The sequence below is a fragment of the Macrobrachium nipponense genome, chromosome 30 (genome assembly GCF_015104395.2).
Source record: "Macrobrachium nipponense isolate FS-2020 chromosome 30, ASM1510439v2, whole genome shotgun sequence".
NCBI lineage: Eukaryota > Metazoa > Arthropoda > Malacostraca > Decapoda > Palaemonidae > Macrobrachium > Macrobrachium nipponense.
Window position 1 is genome coordinate 6,207,917 of NC_087218.1, and position 6,950 is coordinate 6,214,866.

Consider the following 6,950-nt stretch of genomic DNA (forward strand, 5'->3'; position numbering starts at 1 on the left):
GCGCAAGCAGTTAGAGATGTTAACCAACTGGATGAATGAGTCCAAGGGTGGTTCGAAACCTTGAGATCCGGTTGTAGTCCCGTCTACTTCTTCGGCGGTATCGGAGAATGAGGAAGAAGTAGAGGAGGAGGATTCACATCACCTCTCGTGTTATTCACGTCTCCTTAGATTTCTTCTGGTATCTTATCCAGATTATTTTGAGAAAGCGGCTCCGCGCTCCCCAACTTCGACTTTTTTGATGAGGAGGAAAACTTCAGACCCTCTCCTCCCAAAACTTGTTCTATCTAAAGCGGTTAGACATTCGTTGAAAGAGACAGAGAAATGGATGTCTATGAAAAGAGACTTAGGGAAGGCGCTTTTTGCTTACCCTCCCTCTAAGTTGCTTCGTAAGGTTTTATGTAACTGGGGAAGCTCCTTCTCTGGGAGTTTCTGCCTCCTCCCAGGGAGACTTCTCCAGTTTAATCGACTCCTCTAGAAGATCTGCTTTCGCCGCAACGAAAGTTTTCTTTACAGCGCCTGAGTTGGACCACGTTGTAAAGAACCAATTTAAACTTTTGGAAGTCTTTAGCTTCCTTGATTGGACTATTGGCGCTTTAGCGGCCAAGATCGAAGACTGTCCTTCTCTTTCTCAGGAGTTAGCGGAGGATTGGATTGGTGTTCTGTCCTGTGCGGACAAATCCATTAGGGATGGATGTTGATGAGTTAGCTTTCGCCTCATCGCCTTTGGTACCCTTAAGAAAGGCAACTTGGTGCTCCTTTGCTTCTAAAAGGGTTACTTCCCAACACGAAGTCTGCTCTCGTTGCTTTGCTCCTGAAAGATAACCTCTTTCCAGACGATGTAGTGTTGTCAATTTCGTCTGCGCTAGATAAGAAATCTACTTCGGATTTACTGGCACAGTCTACTAAGAGACCTAAAGCTCCTTTGGAGACTGTTCCTTCGGTTTCTCCTCTGGCCCAAGCGCCTTTTCGAGGGAGAAAACCCAAGCGCTTCTTTCGGCCGAAGTCGAATTTGCGACCTCAGTCTAAGACCTCGGCCAAGGTTAACAAACCTTCCAAATGAAAGCTCGGTTCTTCATGCACCAGTGGGAGCCAGGCTGGCTCTGTTTTGGGAGGAATGGGAAAACAGAGGAGCAGAAGCCTGGGTAGTGCAAGTACTCAAGTTCGGCTATCGTATTCCTCTCGTTTCACCTCCCTCGCTCTCACCTGTGCCAATTCCATTCCAGGCATACTCTCCGGGCTCAGACAAATTTCTGGCGCTAGCCGCAGAAGTGGAAGCGCTTGTTCTCAAAGAAGCGATAGAACAGATAGAAAGGGATTTTCCTCCAGGCTTTTACAATCGCCTTTTTGTAGTTCCCAAGTCATCAGGGGGCTGGAGGCCGGTTTTGGATGTGAGCGCCCTGAACTTGCATGTCCAGAAAACAAAATTTCATATGGAGACCACTCGGTCAGTTTTGGAGTCCATCAGACAGGGGGATTGGATGGTTTCTCTGGACATGCAAGACGCTTATTTTCACATTCCGATACATCGCGAATCTCGGAAGTACCTGAGGTTCATGTTCGAAGGCAAGGTGTTTCAGTTTCGGGCGCTTTGCTTCGGACTGGCGACCGCTCCTCAAGTTTTCACCAGGGTTCTATCCCCGATAGGAAGCTGGCTGCACATATTAGGAGTAAGAATCTCCCTCTATCTGGACGATTGGCTTCTCCGGTCGGAATCAGAGAGTCGGTGCATGAAGGACCTTGGAACAACTCTGGATCTTGACAGAAAGTTAGGAATTCTGGTCAACAAACAGAAGTCCCAGTTGGTTCCTTCTCAGAGCATCCTTTATTTGGGGATGACTGAATGCTCAAGTTTTTCGGGCTTTTCTGTCCCCGAAGAGGGTCCAAGGCTGTCTGGAGACAGTTCAGGAGTTCTTGGACAAAAAGGTAAGTTCTGCCAATCAGTGGATGAGGCTCCTGGGCAAATTGACGTCAGTGGAGAAATTTGTGACGTTGGGAAGACTGCACATGAGACCTCTGCAGTTTTTCCTGAGAGCCTCTTGGTGCAGGAAGACGCAACCAGACTCGATTACCTTTCCTGTCACAGATCAAATAAAAGAGGACCTAAGGTGATGGCTCTCTCGAGCAAGGTTGGAAGAAGGTTAGATTTACGACCCATCCTCCCGAACCTACAGTTCTTTTCTGACGCATCGGACACAGGTTGGGGAGCCCTGCTTGGGAAATCAACGGACTTCAGGAGCCTTGGTCGGAGAAGGAGAAGTTCCACATAAATGTTAAAGGAACTTTTAGCAATTTTTCCTGGGGGCTCAGACCAGTTTTTCGGAGCTTAGTAGAAGGTCAGGTAGTGGCAGTGCATTCCGACAACTCACGGCTCTCTCGTACATGCGGAAACAGGGGGGGACTCAGTCTTTCTCTCTATACGAAGTTAGTCCAAGGATCTCCTCCTGTGGTCAACGAAGCGAAGGTTCAGCTAGTCCCGAGATTTGTTCCTCCGGGAAAGATGAAAGTCCTGGCGGACGAGCTAAGTCGTCAACAGCAAGTGTTACCTCTGGAGTGGACTTTGGACACAAGATTTTGTCAGGAAACTTTGGCGCCTTTGGGGACACCGTCCATAGACCTGTTCGCGACATCAAGGAACAACCGTCTTCCTCTCTTTTGTTCTCCAGTTCCAGAATCCTCTAGTTTGGTCGGTGGACGCAATGCTGTTGGATTGGTCGGGTCTGGAAGCTTATGCATTCCCTCCTCCGTTCGGTCTATAAGAGAGGTGCTGAACAAGTTCATGTCGCACAGCAATGTAACACTAACGTTAATCGCTCCCTTTTGGCCCAGGAAAGAGTGGTTCCCGGACCTTCTCCAGTGTTAGTAGACTTCCCCAGACTTCTTCCTCCAGAGAAGTGGCTTCTCAAACAACCTCACTTCAAGAGGTTCCACCAAAACTTGTCCGCTCTAGCTCTGACAGGGTTCAGACTGTCCGGAATCTTGTCAGAGCGAAAGGGTTTTCAAGAAGAGCTGCAGTAGCTATCGCTCGTTGTAGGAGAGTGTCTTCTAACAAACTCTATCAAGGGAAGTGGAAAATCTTCAGAGAGTGGTGTAGAAGTGCTAAAGTCTCTACTTCTGCGACCTCTTTAACGGAAATAGCAGATTTTCTTCTATTTCTTAGGAACTCTAAGAAAACTGGCTCCTTCGATGATCAGAGGATATAGAGCCATGCTTTCTTCGGTTTTCCGACATCGAGGTTTGGATATTTCCTCCAATACAGATCTGTCGGACCTCATTAGGTCTTTCGAAACCACTAAGCTCCCGCAGGATACAGTGGCTTGGAACTTAGATGTTGGTGCTTAAGTTCCTCATGGGGCCACCGTTTTGAGCCTTTGAAGTCTGCTTCACTCAGGAACTTGACTAAGAAGGCACTTTTTCTTATTGCACTAGCTTCTGCTAACGTGTCAGCGAATTGCACGCTATAGACAAAAGAGTTGGTTTCTCTCAAGGCAATGCTGTATTTTCGGTATCTTTGACCGTTTCTAGCCAAAAACGAGAATCCATCTAATCCTTGGCCGAGGAGTTTTGTGGTAAGGAATTTATCTGATTTGGTTGGACATGAGGAGGAAGAAAACCTCTTATGTCCAGTCAGGGCTATTAAGCAGTATCTGTTTGCCACTAAGGGTATTAGAGGACAATCTTTTAAGCTCTGGACCTCGGTTCAAAATCCCTCTCGTCCTCTTTCTAAGAATGCTATATCGTTCTTTATTAGAGAGCTTATCAGGAAGCTCACTCGCAGTCTGAGAACGACAATCTTTCCGTTCTGAGAGTTAAAGCTCACGAGGTTAGAGCAGTGGCAACTTCTTTAGCATTTAGAAAGATTTATCTTTAGCTTCGATTCCTTCAGAGCACGTTCTGGAGATCGAATTCGGTTTTTGCGAGTCATTATCTCAAAGAGATAGAAACGGTTTTCGAGAATTGTAAAACGTTAGGTCCAGTGGCGGTTTCTGGCATGGTGTTGGGAGAAACGGCACAGGGGTCGTCACCTCTATGCTAACTTTTCACCTTGAAATAGGTTGTCGAGTTCAAGGGAAGCTGGGGGTACTGAGTACCTGGGATACTCACCAGTCCTGTTAGGTCAGATTTTTATAAGGGTTGGGTATATATGTTTTTAAATCTGGTGTTGGTGACAAACTGTTTTGTATGATTGAATTTCTGGTCTTAGCCAGGGCAAGGGCAATCTTTGTTGTTACGATCCTCCGTCCAGTCAGCCTTGACTCGCTTGAACTACGGAAGGATTCCACACTGTAGAGGCTAACTTTGGTCAAATTCCAATTCCTTTACAATAGTAAGAAGAGCACCGACCAGAGGCAGTAACAGTCTGCTGTAGCTCTCTTACAAGGTAAGGTACAACAGACACCTTGAGTGTTACTGGTATTGTAATAAATGTAACCATTTAGAAATACTAGTGGTCCACTGAATCCCACCTTCCCCATAAATGTTGTAATCAGCTGTATAATTGTTCGGTAAGACACTACAATAAAAATGATATTTTCATTATTAAAATGAAGTTTGTTCATGAAACTTACCTGTCAGATATATATATAGCTGTATTTTCTGAAGTCCGACAGAATTTTAAAAACTTCCGACACACGCAGTGGTCGGTCAGGTGGTTAGTACCCATTCCCGCCGCTGGGAGGCGGGTATCAAGGAACCATTCCCATTTTCTTTAGTTCATAATTTTCTGTCGCCGGTGCTGAAAACACCTGTTTTCAGTACCTCCGTCTTATGATTTTGGAAACATCATTGCCGCTAAGTATCCTAATTGTCTTTTGATTTATTTACTTGGATTTGTGGGATTTGTGGCTAGGCATACGCTATCTTAAATTGATTTGAATTTGATTCATTTTTGCATAAAATATCTGAATCTAGTTTAGGCTAGTTTCAGACGTGTTGTCTGCAAAGATAGGTGTGGCTACCGAAAGCTTCGGTAGATCCGCACTTGGTATGTACGAGGGGTATGGGTCTTGCTTCTTTGTTGCGATTGTCATGTAAGGAGTGTTGAGACTTTGTCCTATTCCCGGTAAGGAACGACCTGATTCGTATGTACGCAATTAATCAGTAAACATGTCTAATTCCGTAAGGAAGACGTTTGATTCGTATGTACGCAATTAATCAGTAACAAAAGTCAGGGTAGTGAACCTGCTAACCTTCCTGTAGACTTTATTTTGCCTAATCCTGTAGTATGGCCTACGGGCTATGAATATGTCTACGAGAGGTGCTCGCTCTCCTTCATTGCTGTGAAGTGCTACTTCTGTAATTGTTACTCCTAACCCTGCATTGTTGCCTTTGGGCCTAAGCAGTGTCTGTAGAGGAATTGCCCTTTCTCTGATACTCTTTCGATTCGTAACTTAGAATCGAAAGTGCTTGCTTTAGAGAGTAAAAGTGAAGTGCAGAAGTGCAGTGATACCCCTTGTGTAGTGGGAGGGTGCGTCAGATCGGCCTCGTTTCCGCCTCTAGGCCGGGACCGTCTGCTTGACTCCCAGGACCCGGGCCCGGGGAGGGAGCATGTCGAAAGCCTAAGGAGGGTTACAAGGAACCCCCCACCGATCTGGCGTGCCTTCGGCAGTTTTCTGATGAAAATCCCCAGACTGCCAAAGTGCGTGCGCGTGCACGAATCTGAAAGATTGCTTCTCGTCCGCCGAAGCGTCCTCCCCGTGGAGGGGTTTGGAGCTTTCGGAAGGACTCGTGCCCTCTAAATAGAAGCTTTATAGAAGAGGACGCTTCACGTCCTCTCTCTCTCTCGTTATGCGTTGTTTCAGTGAGAAGTTAGAGAGGCGAACGTCGCCTGAAACTCGTGTCCGTCTTTCCACCGAGAAATACGTAAAAGAAGTCATAAGTAGCAGGAAGCTTTTGAGAGCGGGCGCCCAAGCCAGGCGCGCGCGGGTAGGTTCAAGCCAAGCGCGCGCCAGTGGACGCCGAGCGCGCGCGCCAGTGGACGCCGAGCGCGCTCCAGTGGACGCCGAGCACGCGCCAGTGGACGCCCGAGCGTGCACCAGCGCACGCCAGGTGTGTCGCCTGGCTGAACGTTCTGTTGAACTCTTCAAGCTCTTGTTTCAGAATTGGGCCTAAAGAATTTTTACCTCTACCTTCGGTGATACCTTCTACCTCACCTGCAAAGAATGTGAAGTAGGCAGTGCTTCAGAGGAAGCTTAAAGTGAACAGACAACTTCTTCTTCGAAATCCAGCAAGACATCGGGTTTCGTGAATTCAAGAGGTCTCTGTCAATTAAATATTGCTTTTCGCATAGTGGATGGAGTTAAGGAAAGCTCAAGGGAAGATCTCGTTTGCTCTACCGCAAGCTTTGCTATTCTGCCAATAAATTAAGTTGCCACTACCGCAGTCAAGACTTTGCGATAAGGCAGTTACGGGTTATAAAGGCTCGATGTCCTGCACGTCAGGACTCGGCAACGTTCAGTAGGATTCTTGCAAAGGCACTCATCAAAAGGACGCTCTTCAGGAAAGCGCAAGACAGGACTTCCTTTGCCATACTGCCAATAAATTTAAGCTTTAGCAGGCATTAGTTGTGATACGGAGAGGAAGCTGGTTGGAGATTTTCTTCCTCTTCCCAGGATATTTTGCAAGCTTTTAGCCCATCTGAAAGGGTTTTTTTCAGATGATAGATATTGCTAGTTTCTAGTCGGGACTACGCTGCCGAATTGAACATCGTCATTCTACCTGCCGTAAGCCCAAGTCTCTTAACAAGATTCTTGCCCCTTTCCTCGTTTGAGACGGGAATCGGAAAAATTAAATGCTCGACTTCCTGGATTACGTTTTGTCAATTCAGTGACTTCCCCCATTGACAAATATACTATCGTTTTGGTCAAGTAAGTGGGTATCCCCTCATTGACAAAATCTCTCTTTGTCCCGTAAATGGGTTAGTTTCTCATTGACAAACATCTCATTAACTTGAT

At 46.6% G+C, this 6,950-nt stretch overlaps 2 protein-coding genes across 2 annotated transcripts in view; both read left to right on the forward strand.

The window, feature by feature from the left end:
- Positions 1-6,950, forward strand: part of LOC135201937 (crossover junction endonuclease MUS81-like) — a 203,486-nt gene that overhangs the window by 189,927 nt on the left and 6,609 nt on the right. The window lies entirely within an intron of this gene.
- The window catches only part of LOC135202241 (uncharacterized), a 314,960-nt gene that overhangs the window by 71,566 nt on the left and 236,444 nt on the right, over positions 1-6,950 (forward strand).